The sequence below is a fragment of the Camellia sinensis genome, chromosome 11, assembly GCF_055761805.1.
Source record: "Camellia sinensis isolate YWXY chromosome 11, ASM5576180v1, whole genome shotgun sequence".
Lineage (NCBI taxonomy): Eukaryota > Viridiplantae > Streptophyta > Magnoliopsida > Ericales > Theaceae > Camellia > Camellia sinensis.
In genome coordinates, this window is record NC_138971.1 from 87,194,782 (window position 1) to 87,208,803 (window position 14,022).

The 14,022-nt window shown below is 35.0% G+C and overlaps 1 long non-coding RNA gene across 13 annotated transcripts; it reads left to right on the forward strand.

Annotated features, from left to right (window-relative positions):
- The first annotated feature begins 1,122 nt into the window (after nucleotides 1-1,122).
- Nucleotides 1,123-12,316, forward strand: LOC114267199 (uncharacterized). 13 transcript variants are annotated; one of them, XR_014344188.1, is made up of 9 exons: nucleotides 1,123-1,313; nucleotides 2,685-2,770; nucleotides 4,052-4,265; nucleotides 4,434-4,924; nucleotides 5,173-5,365; nucleotides 6,710-6,774; nucleotides 7,166-9,194; nucleotides 9,642-9,745; nucleotides 9,823-9,942. It is a non-coding gene; the product is annotated as an uncharacterized LOC114267199 (long non-coding RNA). The 13 variants fall into 13 exon arrangements; XR_014344189.1 differs by having other exon boundaries at nucleotides 4,434-4,768; XR_014344190.1 differs by having other exon boundaries at nucleotides 4,693-4,768.
- Nucleotides 12,317-14,022: the final 1,706 nt, after the last annotated feature.

Below are 14,022 nucleotides of genomic sequence, written 5' to 3' on the forward strand. Positions count from 1 at the left end.
CATTATGTGGTTGTAGTGCAAAGAGGCTTCACTAGCTTAATGTTTTAGGCTTTTTAGCATGAATTGCATGAGTTGCTTGCATGTTTTAGTGTCATTTTGCACTCTATTTCAGCACTGAAATCTCTGCAATCTCCCTCTATTCTTGACTCTTTCATTTATTTTGAAAGTGATTTTGAACCCCTTGTTAGCTCAAGTGTGAAATTGAGACATTTATGCTTAATGGTTTAATTCCTTCAGGAGTTCAATACCAACAGCATGAGGTCTCTTTCATGCTCAAGGTACTTGTGGTTTAAGCCCACTTTCCATTAGAGGACACTCACCCTTTGCAATAATCAACTAAAGAATGGATTGGTAAGTTAAAATGTGTAAACAAAATGAACAAAGTAAAAGAGGCAAGATTAAGCATCTTCGTGCTGCATTGCATGTGTTCGGATCGGACGTTAATTCGAACAAGAGAAAAATGGGATGTTTTATACTCAAAGTGATGAAACGTGCCACTTTTCTTGGTCACCATCACCCCTGATCATGCATGATAGGAGTCTTGTTTTCCATTCATTAACTTGTGCAAGCTTGGATCCTTAGCCATCATGCGTTGAAAATGCTTGGTTGATGGTTTGAGGGCCGAGAATTACACTCCTTTGAACTTGTGTAATGATAAAGAGAGAAGCAATGCACATAAACTTTGAGAATACACTACTTTGGCTTTGTTTCCTCTCTGTTGCAGCAAAAAGGAAGTTCAGGGTAGGGGTCTCCGACGGCCACCAGCAGTCACTACAAGAAATTACACTTTTAGCAACTACTTTTAGCAACGACATCAATTTTTCATCGCCAAAAGTATATTTTTGGCGACACAGTGATCAATTTCGTTGGTAAAAGTATACCTTTATCGACGCAAATTGCTATTGCCGCTAAAAAAACATGACATTCACTAAGCGCCAAAATTTTTGGTTAGCGCCAAAATTTCAAAACTTTTAGCTGCAAGGCTTCCGTTTTAGCAACACAATGAGCGTTGCTATTAGTGTGCTTACTTTTGGCTTCCGTTTTAAAAATATAATTTTGATTCTTATTGCTCTCAAATTAATTTTAATTTTTTTTAAAAAAAACCTAAAAATTGTTTTTTCCAGATAGGTAAATCCCCTCGTCAATCTCCCCTCATCAATCAGCACGATTTTCACTCTTGCACAAGCTTCTCTCACAATTGGTAGTCTCTCCCCCTCACAACCGTACACCCGCATACAGGTTTGTTGATCGTTGGGTTTGTGCTGTTTGCTGCTACTGTGCGAGACAATCAGCGCTTCAGTCTGCCCCTATAGGTTTGTTCCCTTTTGGCTTTGTATCTCACTTCACCTGCTTCTCTCTCTCAATTTTTGTTTCGAAAAATTAATACTTGCCTTCTTCCCCAAATTCTTCTACTTTTGGTTTGCTTTTGAATTATTCTTTTGATTTGGTCTTCTTTCACGGATAAGAATGTTCCATGATGGTGAAATTGGATTTTTGAGGCAATAAACATAACATCCAATAATGCATGACTACCCTGGGAACGTTATTTTTTTTTTCAGAAAGTTATATCAATTATTATTATTATTTTTATTTGTGTTTTTTTTTAATATATGATTTGGAATAGTTGATATTTGTAATATATTAAGGGATGAATAAGGGCAGTTTCCTATTTTTTATCATTAAAAAAAAAAAGAACAAGAAAAGAAACCAACAACTATAGTTAATTGATTTTGTTAGAAAAAAAAAGGTTGATAATTAGCTGACTTCTATAGTTATAAATTTCAGTGTTTTCTTGGGAGTGATAACAAGATGATTGTCCTTTCTCCTTGTTTTATTCGTTTTTGTGGGATTTGTATAATAGTTTTCAAATTGAAAGAGGTCAATTTGAGTGGCTTACAAAACCAAACTGTTCCTTCAACAGTTGAGGGTAGATGTTGGAACAGAAAAGTAAGGTTTTTACTTTATCATATTGATTTAGGGAGAGTGGGGGCTAAACGGGGTTTGGTTTGGTTGGGGTTCAGATCAAAATTTGGGTTCTACTAAATCTTTTTTTATTTTGTTTGTAGTAGGGCACCAAATCAAACCATTCAAAGCATATAACCCTGCCAAACCATAGTGTTTTGAGATGGTTTAATTGAGGCAGTTGAGTCGGTTGGTCTAAGAATGATAAATACAATTACGTAGGATTCATACACAAATTGTAGAGAAATAGGATAACCCAACACCAGCCGACTATAGCCATAGCCACCGAAAATTGATTTCATTACTAGTTTGAGCTCATCACACCCATCAACTACACACTCCCAACGCACAATGAATTTGGGCAGAACTAGTTATAGAAAATGCTCACGTTGTATCCCATTGTTGTTGTGAGCCCAATGCGCGAAATCCATCTACAAGAGACTATAGAAAGTTTATTTAAAGGGAGGTCAATATAATTATGCCAAAACTTTGGGGCTAACTGTGTTTTTCTCAAATATCACGGAGGTGAGTGTAATTTACCCTAAATTATTAGACCTCTAAACTTTTTCTTTTATACTCATTCTCAAAAGTATGAAAGTAAACTGCTTATATCCCATCCAAAAAACACAATAATTTTGGATTGCATTGCTGCCATGTATATGACCTTTCGACTTTTTGGATTTATGTCTATTTTTTTCTATTATTTATTTGTTTGTTCACAGAGAAGAGATAGAGAAACAAAAAGGTCATGAAAGATACATGAGGCTGCAAGAACAAGGGAAAACAGAACAGACAAGAAAAGATTTAGGTATGGCATTATTAATAATTCAATCTCATGTTACCCCTACTTGCATATTGAATTTTCTACTTAGCTTATGTTGTGGTTTTGCATGCTATCTATTTCATGAAAAGTTTGTACACTGGCAGGAGCATCTTGTTAATCTTTATTTATTTATTTTTAAATTAACTGATTAGTACACTTGTTTGAGATTTTAACATTGATGATTAATTGCTTTTATACATTTTACTTTTAGCATGCAGTTAACCCTACATTTTGAGGTAAATTTTGTACATTTGGAGCTGTAGATATCTCATTGAAGTTTTGGTTGTACTTGAACAATTAGTCAGTGGTAGGTTGATCGATAGCTATCTACAAATGGGGATAACAGTGCGTATATCTTGCTCCTCCACACCTTGCTTTAGCTGAGGACCTAATATTCGCTACATCATAAGGATTTGCCCACTATGAGATACTAGTATTTGTGTTAGATTTTGAGAAGTCTAAAATTTCTTTTAGATGCTTGTGAGGTCAAGTTCCAAAAGAGTTTGACCACAGCTTGTTCAGCATGGCATCTTGTGGGATTGTGAATCCTAAGATTTATAAGCCTAACATTTTGTGTTTGTGATGCTGGTGTTGATTGAAAAGGGTAAAAGTTTAAAGGCTGGCTCTACCACCTGATATATAGGAAATAGTTTTGTCAGGGCCGTGGTTAGGAGACAAGGTACTGTGGGGTCTTGATATTGTGTTAAATGTTAGATGCCTCTCTTGATTGGTAGTTTGGGTGTTGGACACCTGTTGACTAGTCACCCGCTTCTCTTGATTGGAGTCTTGCTAAAAAGTTTTATGTTAGTTGCCCAAGAAATATACGAAAGTATAGGAGGTTGCACATTCTTCCTTGAGGTATTTACAATAGATTTTTATCAAGCTATTTATATTATTGTAGGTAATAGCTTGATAAAACTATTTGTATTATCAAGCTATTAGTAGTACAGTTTTATGAAGATATGTTTGGAATCATGGAGTTTCATAAATCAATAGAGAAACAGCACATATGCCTACTATATACCTTTCTTTTTCTATCCTTCTTGAACTTTTCCTATCCTTCTTTTAGTTGTTTGTTAGACTTTGTTAAGGTTTCATTTATTTATTTTTTCCATAACGTAGGCTTAGGCTTGCTATTGCTATTTCACTTCCTTCTGACACTTACCCAATTCATGACTAAATTTAGGAATGTAACATGAAATATATATATATATATATTGTTGATAAATGTAAAGAAACACTGAACTTAATTCTTATTAACTGCAGGGGATCCCCAAAATTGAGCCCAACAGTGATCTTCAGCATGCTGTTGAGGTACACTTTTGTATGTAAAAATAGTTCTTCAAGTTAAAATTGAATTTCTATTCAAGTTGGGGTTTTTTTTACTAGACAGTTTGTTGAATTCTTTTTTAACATCTAATTTTCTATTTTGAAGATCAAGACTCCTTAGCAATTTAAGAGAATGAGAGAAACTTGCCGAGTAAGTTCTTAGCACCCTCTCTTTCTGAAAAATGAAAAGGAAATTTTATAAGTTCCATTTGCATGAGGCAAACCTCCGTCTTATTATATGGTTTGTTCATGGCTTTTATCATGACCTTATCCAAAGTTGCCTTCTTCTTTTGCTAATTTGTCTCTTTCAATTTGTAAGTGTATTTGCAGTCGTGGATAGGAAAGAATGAATTTGATGTGAACAGTAGACTAGGAAGGCTAATCAAGATTTGCATTGTGGATAGGAAAGAAGGAATTGACAATGATTGGTGGCAATGGAGATAATGATTCATAATTTGTTATGATGGCATTTGAATTTAAGTCTAGTTTCTTTTTATCACCTTTTAGCCGAGTATTTATGCATGTGTACATTCTCTTTGCTTCTCTTCCTAGAATACTCGTTGTTCTGTGTTTTTCAGAATGCTTTCTAATAGAGAATCAGCTAGACGCTCTAGAAGAAGAAAACAAGCCCATTTGATTGAGCTAGAAACACAGGTTTTGTCCTTTATCTTGTCCCTTGGGACCCAGCCTATAACACTCTGCACTTTCTCATCAAAGAATACAACACTTGTATTTGCTGCATTAGATAGGCCAACTGTCATGTACAGTAGTAACAAGAAATTACTCTACAACAATGTAAATTTGAAAGAGGTTAGTCATATGTGCCCTTTCAACTCTGCTGCTTTTCCGGACAAGTAAATTTGGCTCTCTCTCTTAATTTAAATTTTTTTCCCCCTCATCATCGCCAATTGAAATGTTGGAACTTGATTCTTTTGTATTTTTGCTTAAACATACTTCTTGAATTGGAAAAGGAGAAATCTGTAATTGTTATTCTAGTCCATGCTTCTAAAGGTAATTCTATGCCACTTGTTTTCAAATTCATTTTTTGTTTCCAAAAGAAGGAAAAAATGGCTTCATCTTTAATTCTGCTGGCTGCTGCTGCTGCTGCCCTGGTGGCTGATGCTTGCTGCGGCTGCTGATGTTGCTGCAATGTTGCTGTGAGGCGTGCATACTGCCAATCCATCTGATGAAGTTGCACCTGTCGGAATGTGGGTGCAGTTGCACCTGCCGGGCATGCATGTTGAAGGGAAGGTAACAACTAGTATATTCTTATTTTTAGACTAGACTGTGTATGCATGGTATATTTTTTCATTTGTATTATATGTTCATAGCCTATAATGAATTTGAATATTATATGAACGTTGAAAACTCGTGGTTAAGATATCTGTTAGACTTCTGGTTAAGAAATTAGAATAATATAGTAGTCTTCATGCATAATGGAACACCTTATCTTCCAGGAGCAAACTAATGCTACAATAGCTAGAAAATGGTGATGGGATAGTCATTTAGTGTACCTAACAGGTTTTATTGGCTACTGGTGGTGGTCCTTTAGTGTACCTACAAATTGGTGATGGAATAGTGACAGAAGTGAAACATGCACAATTGGAGTATGATATATCATGCCTTGATATAAATCCCATTGTTGAAAATCCCAACTGCAGTTAGCTAGCTGGCATGGGAATGTGGACTGATATAAGTGTTAGAATATTTTTCTCTACCTGACTTGAACCTCATTACGAAGTAAAATTTGGGTTTTCCTTACGAGGGGGAGCAGATTTTATGCAATCTTAGTGGGATAAAAGGGTGGGAAAGAGAAGGAAGGCGTGGCTCTTGGCCGCTTTATGCCTTATGTGGATAATTTGGAGTGAGCGGAACAGGAGGATGTTTCATGGAATGGAGGAACCTTTTCATAGGTTTAAGAGTTCTCATATTGCTATTGTGTACATTTTCTTTTTTTATAAAGCTAACTTTAAATTAGCCAACAAGTGAGCAGGTCTCATGTGCTATGCTTTCTTTTTTATTGTTGTTGTTGTTATCATTATTATTTTATTTTATTTTTTACATTTGAATGTGTACTAGCATAATTGGTGAATGTTTCACTCAAAAAATCAGTTGATTTGCATTTATGGTAGTGAATATAGGGTCTGGTTTTATATTTTACATTGGTTAACTAATGCAATACAAATTGATTAATGTCATTGCTCAATAGTAACCATATGTGGTGTGTTATTCAATAATTAGTCATAGTGATCTCTTATGCTGATTATAAATTACCTTCATTTTATTGTTTGTCTGCTTCTTGTTGTTTATATGCTGGAGTTAGGTTGAATTGAAGTGACATCCACATCTAGAAAGACCAGATCGACTTCGAGCTATTGCTGCTAGCCTTGCAACTGCTGGTGTGTTGGTTAATTTTGTTTCTTTTATTTTTGTTTGTGTTTGCAGAAGTTGGTTTGTTGCTACCCATATCAATAATTATTTTCTGTTTCAGTATAAAATTTTCATAACAGTGTACTAGGGTTATGTGGTAAATTATATGGTTTCTTTTGTCCCCCAAACAATTGACAAGCAATTTCAAAATTTGAACTTTTGTAGGTATATTTTCGGGACGATGTGTTCCGATTTCTGCAAGAGAAATCACACAAAATGAACTACATATGGTAAGCAATGAGCATCATCTTGAGGCTTGCAAGGGCTAATTAAAATCCATGCATATAATAGTACTTCTATTCTATTGCTGATCATAAAACAGTGCTTCTATTCAATTTTGCTTCTGATATCTGAGACTGCTTTGAGGAAATAAAGCAGATGAGCTGGAATTTTATAATTGTAGAATGTTTTTGACAGTATTCTTGAATCACATCTCTCTGGTATACTGGTTTTTGTGTTTGTATGATGAGAACAATAAGCTGGGATCATTGGTCATGCATCTTAGTTCTTGGGCTGAATCTCTTCAATATAATGTTGGAACCGTGATGCAAATTTTTATTTCATACGGTTTTGAAACAAGTGCCTTTTCCATTGCTGAATCTTCGTTTTTGGAGTTTGCAGGTCCACTCTTTGGAGCACATTGAATCTGTAGAGCTTACAAGCCGTATTTTTTCTAGCTGCATGTGTTCTATTTTTTTTCTTTTTGTTGAGTGATGCACACGAGACCATGTGGTGGGTGTATGTGGTTGTTGACAGATATGTTGAGATTAGTCTTTAGATTTCTTAGTTCCTGTTGATTGGTAACGAGGGGTGACCTCTTTTTGATTTCCTAGAAGGTTGAGAAATCGGACTACCTTTGACCCAAGGGATTGCTGCACGGTTAGAGGATGAAGTATTGATCAGTCTTGTGGTCTTCACTTTGCTTGCTTAATTTTGTACCAACATGTGCATGAAATGTAATGACTGTTAGATGTTCAATGCCATGCATTCAAAACACTTAGTGTAACTATGATTCTGTCCATCTTTTCCACTAACGGGTCATTTTGTTCGTGCTTTCTATACACGTTGTTGCCACATTCAATTTTCTTCAATTAATTTGTTTTGTGTTTTTTATAATGCTTTCTAATAGAGAATCAACTAGACGCTCTAAAAGAAGAAAACAAGCTTATTTGACTGAGCTAGAAACACAGGATGTCCTTTATCTTGTCCCTTGGGACCCAGCCTATAACACTCCACACTTTCTCATCAAAGAATACAACACATGAATTTGCGGCATCAGATAGGCCAACTGTCATTTATAGTAGTAACAAGAAATTACTCTATAGCAATGTAAATTTGAAACAAGCCATTCATATGTGCCCTTCAACTCTACAGCTTTTCCGGACAGGTAAATTTGGCTCTCTCTCTTAATTTTAAGTTTTTTTCCCCCTCATCATCGTCAATTGAAATTTTGGAACTTGATTCTTTTGTATTTTTTCTTAAACACACTTCTTGAATTGGAAAAGAAGAAATCTTTAATTGTTATTCTGGTCCATGCTTCTAAAGGTAATTATATGCCATTTCTTGGTAATTTTAGCTGAACAGTTTGTTGCTATTCTCTGTTCTGGTGTATCTGCTGTATATGATGTTCTGCTCTGCTAATTTGGTGTATCTGTAATTATCTACTCTATTTTAGGTTAGATTTGTTCAATAAAGATTGGATTCTAGTCTCATCTATTCATTTTAGGCCCTGATTCTTGAAATCAAGTGATTGTTGAGGTAACTGTTTCTCTTTTATTTCATTAGCATAAGAAATATGAATGAAATTATGGAATTCAGAATGTTTGAATTGATTAGTATATTTAAGTGATTTACAGATTATAATTTTATAATTTTTATATTTTATAGTTTTTATTTTATTTTTTATTTGCATCTCATAATGCATGCTATCAACTTATTATGATATCTAACTTTTCGAGGGCCTGCTTATATAACACCTAGCTTATTGATGAATTCAACCTTATATGTTACTTCTGTTAGATATCTACTAATCCCAAAAGGTCAAGTTGTGTGGAAAGAGGCCCAACAATGCATATTAAGCTCTCTGACACCCTCGTCATGTGCAATCCCGTCTTGCATGTGGAGATGAAAACATCCTAACATGTGGAGAAACAAAATGCAAACAAGGAAACAAATGCATATATAGAACTTGAACCTAGGACCTTTATTAACCTATGGTTTGAAACCTTATTAGACAATCACCAGTAGTCCCGAAAATTTAAGACCTTAGGAAAGGGGCCCAACAATCATTACTTTGCTCTCCAATGCTGTCACTTGGATTTATCTTTGAAAATGAATTTTCAGTTAGCCTTGATGCATCACTGCGGTATGTACTAAGCATTATAGTCTATCAAAGTTACTTGCACTTTTTTACCCCTTTATGTCATTTTCAAGTATGGCTAGTCAAAGTGTTAATGTAAATCATGTATCATGTATCCACTTCCTACCGTGTCATTTACATGTAAGTTTGGGCACTTTTGTGTTATTTCTTCCCTGAGAAGAACCTAATTGGGTCTATGATGTGCAGGTCGCCATGGTTCATACCAATTCAAAGATTGGAACAGATGCACCACCAAGCAGTACTCCAAACTGGACAATTAACATTTCAGATGTGAGGAAAATACTTACTAAAAGTGCACACTAGTCGGTGCTTATAAGTTCTTTTTATTCATAAACCGGACATCAGTGTGAATGACTAAAGCACTAGTTGGTGCTTATAAGAACTGCTTTTTATGAATTGGGTATCAGTGTGAATGACTGCACTTTTGTCTTCAAATTCCTATATTCGGATATGTGTGTCCCCCTTATGTCACCAAGATGATGAGCACAGAATTTTGGACTCCGTTGAAGTGACTAAGGTTCTGTCTTGCGTGAATCTATTATCTGCCAGTTTAACTAGCTTTGATTTCTTTAAATTTTGTTTTGCAAGTGGCAAGAACCACGCCGCATTCAAAATTCAGTTAATGCAATTTGAATATTTCTTTTTCGTAATCACATTTTCTTAGTGATTAGATGTACTTAGCTATTCTTTTACTTTTTGTTCTTTTTTTTTTCATAGGTAAGAATAGTTAAAGTCAGTAATATCTCACTAGCTACCTCTGAGAAGGATATTAAGGAATTCTTCTCTTTTTCTGGTGATATCCAATATGTTGAAATGCAAAGGTCAGCTCTCTTGACTTGCCCAGTGTTGAATTTCTTGCATAATCAATGCTCCATAGAGTTTGTGGCACGTTCTGCAGGGAAACTGAAACATCTCAGCTTGCATACATTACCTTCAAGGAATCACACGGAGCAGATACAACTATGCTTTTGATAGTATGTCAATTGATTTTCTATATCAGTCTTGATCTCAATTTTTTCATTTCTAATTTTTAAAATAAAAAGATTTTGACTGAACGATGCAATTCTGTACAAAGTTGTAGAAATCAAACGTATCCGGAAGGCATGAAACCCCAATTTATGAAACATGTGCCTTATATTTTGTAAAATTAGGAAATTTATAAAATATTCAGTTTAATAAAGATGTACGCAAAAAAATGCAGAAAGAAAATAAGATAACAAAACTTTACTTACAAAGAAAAAATTCTCAGTTAAGGGCTCACTCCTTGGAAATTTTTTGTCATCTGAACTGCAAGGTCTCACCTGAACTGTTTTTTAAGCCTCCTGATGGGAAGCTTTGATATGTAAGCTTCCCAATCTTTAGAAATATTTTTTATACAAATTGGTGCCATTTCAAAATTTCTATTAACCCTTAGATTTATTTTATATTTTTATATTTTTTGCCTTTTTGATTCAGGGATCCACAATTGCTGATCTTTCAGTCTCTATTACACGGGTTGAGAATTACCAGCTGCCTCCTAATGCTCCTCCCCTAACCCCGGTAAGTACCATGACTATTAAAAATAATACTTTGGTATCTGTTTTTATAATACTGTTCTATCTATTCATTCTGAAAATTCATAGATAATGCGAATGTAAAAAAAGTTGGATGGGCTAATGGTAGGTAAATTGGTCATGGACCTATTCACCTGATCCTGAGGCCCACATTGTAGTTTTTTGGAAACCTTAGTCGCTTTACTCCTAGAAGGATATAAAACAAAAGAAAACATGAAAAAATAATAATGATGGTGATAATAACTATAAAATAAATAACTCTAAAAGGGAAATGAGTGACATAGGAAAACTTCTTGATGATCAAGGTGTGATATGGTGGTAATTGTTTAAGACTGAAAACTCCCCTCCTTAGGCTATGTTTGCTTGAAGGATTTGTATAGAGAAAGGAAGGCAAAATAAATAAAATAGAAATTGTATTTTGGTCACATTTCCCTTATTTTTCCTTTCCCACCACTAATCCCCACTCAAATCCTAGTCCCAAACACAATCTTAATGTCACAAGTTTGCTAGTTGTTATTCATGTCTTGATGGTCAAAACCTGCTGATTGCAGCAGCAAGTAGAAACAGGTCAAACCCTCTGATGTTTTAATCAGTGAAGAAAACAAACTAGAAAACTTTGAAAGTGATTATATATTTGAAACCAGGTGAACTTATAAGGGGGACACACATGTCCATTACTTGGAAAGACATGAAACACATTATAATTTTGAACAAATAAGATATATTAATAAAAGAAAAAACAATATAGATTTATACTATTAATCTCTCTTCCTTTAAACGTAGGAAGTAGCTCATTGTGGGTGCCACTTTTTACTTGCTGATCACCAGTATGGTTGCCTCTTACCTATAGTTTTAAGTTTATGTTTCTTAGTGAATGCAATCATTTTATTTGTTTTCTTCTTGTTACCAAATTATTGAATGATGTGAACTTGATAATGATTAGGAGTTTTGTATTGTAATATCATAGAATCTGAAACCTCTGTACATATTACAGAGATAATGCATATGCCTTCCATATCAGAAATCATTGAAATGGACCTTCTCTGAATATTAGTAGAGAATCTGAAACTAGTTTGCCTTGTGTAAATTATTGCCATTGTTGCAAGTGAATGATTTGTAACTTGGACAACATTTTTTTTCACTGGAGTGTAGAATGCATTGGATCTACTGCTACTTTGATGATTTTAGTATAGTTGGAAATCGAAGGTTTTTATTTTATTTTATTTTTCACCAGATTATGGTAAAAGCTTTATGTTTTGGCCAGTACTTGTGCTTGCATATCTATCAACTCACACACACATACACACAGAGACTGCTACCAAATCAATAAAAAAGCTAATGGACTTTGTTTTAAAATTGTCATTGATCAATACAGATTGCTACCAGATCCTTCTTTTTTGCTGGTGGTTGATGGTTGTTGCTTGTTGGTCTGCTGCTGCTGCCGCCCTCGTGGCTGATGCTTGCTAGGCTGCTGCTATTGCCATGTTGCTGTGAGGCGGCTACTACTAGATGTTGGTCTGTTGGATAAGTTTGTGGGTGATTTTCATGTCGTTTTGCCTGTATTTATTAGTTTCATGTTTTCATTTTGTTATCTGTTGTTTCTAATGTGGGTTCACAATTTGGATGTATTAGGGTATTTTAGTGACTTTACCCTTTTAGGTTTTATACATTGCTTCTAAAAGCAGTATCAGTAGTGTTTTTTTTTTTTTTGCTTGCACATCAACTTTAGGTGATTTCATATCAATGTTATTAGTTTGTAATAGTGGTGCCTGAGGGATGCCTTTTGTAAATCTGTAAATCTTATAAAAATATATAAATTATTTTCAATTATTTTTGTTAGTAAATTTGTTGCCGAAAGTTTATTTTTGCCCACTCACTGTGTTGCCAGAAGTGTATATTTTGCCAATGCCAATTTGTCGTTGCCAAAAGTAAACCTTTATCGACAAACAAATCGTCGACAAATGGCAATATTTACCGACATAAATGTGTTGCCAAAAGTTTACTTTTGGCCACTCATATTGTGTTGCTAAAAGTGTATTTTTTGCCAATGCTAATCTGTCGTTGCCAAAAGTGAAGTTTTATCGACAAACAAATCGTAGGCAAATGACAACATTTACCGACGTAAATGTGTCACCAAAAGTTTACTTTTGCCGACGCATATTTTGTTGCTAAAAGTATATTTTTTTCCCATGCAAATTTGTGTCGCGAAAAGTGCCAAACAATCATCATATTTGAATGACTTTTACCGACGCAAGGTAAATTGCCGACGATGGATGAAGGCTTTTACTGACGACTACGTTCGTCACTAAAGGCATTACTTTTACCAACGCAATGATAATTTCGTCGACAAAAACTTTTCCCGACTCACTTTTGCCTACGGGTTGCCAACACAACTTTGTGTGTCCGCAAAACTCTTTGTCGACGAATTTTTCCTTTTAGCAACATATTTTGTTGCATTGCAACAAAAGCAATTTCTTGTAATGAGTAGTTGACCGGCCACCATTGGTAGCCGACCGACCACAAATGAAAAATTGCACAAGTGTGCTCTTGAGTTGGAGCAGAGGTATTCTGGGAGTTGGCACAATTTTCAGTGATCACAAACAGAGGCATCTAATGGCAGGGCGGTGGCATTTTCAGGTGGAGCAACCGAGCATGCATGCATCCCTCGCCCTCAAGGCCATTTAATTGCTTTATTTAGCTAAGAATAGCTAGTTAATTCAAATGTTGTAACTATTTAGTTAATCAATTCATTTTGTAATTAATTAGCTTAATTCGGTTTGTAATATTTAGCTAGCTTAGAATAGTTAGTTAATTTGTTTCAATTGTTGTAATAATTAGCTAGAATAGTTAATTAGCTTTGGTTTGTAAATTAGTGTAGCTAGTTAGCTTATTCATTCGGACCCTCCTTCGCGAGGGCATAATATTGTAATAAGTGTGCGTGCCCGTGTGTATGTCTTCTAACCCCACATCTTTCTCACTTTTATTTAATCGCTTTCGATGGTTAGATTAGGGACATTTTCAATTAGCATATCTTATGCTTGCATGTTTGCATCCATTCATTTGCCTTGCATACAGCGAGGCTCGGCGCATTATTCAAACTGCATTGTCAATTTCAATACTTCTTTGAATATGTGTTTCAAAGCATGCTATCAAAGTGTTGCAAATGCCATATTAGTAGCTGAGCCTATTAATTTCATATTGCATGTGTTGCATTAGGCATCTTGCATAGTTAAAATCATGTATTATTTCTAACTAGTTTTTTTGTTTTTGCTTGGAGTACTCAGTAAGCTTTTACGCTTTAGCATACTTGCACGAGTGTGATTGCCATATTGCCATGATTAGCATGCTTGCCATGAGGCTATGTGCTTATTTGCTAAACTGCATGAATGCTTGTGGATGAAGGCTCTGTTGTTTGAATTGGAACAGTTCAACGAATATATGTTTTAAGCCCACTTTGCGAAGTGGCAAATCATGTTTTAAACCCATCTTGTTTGATGGCAAATCCGCGTTTTAAGCCCACTTGAGGGTGGCAAACTCAAACCATT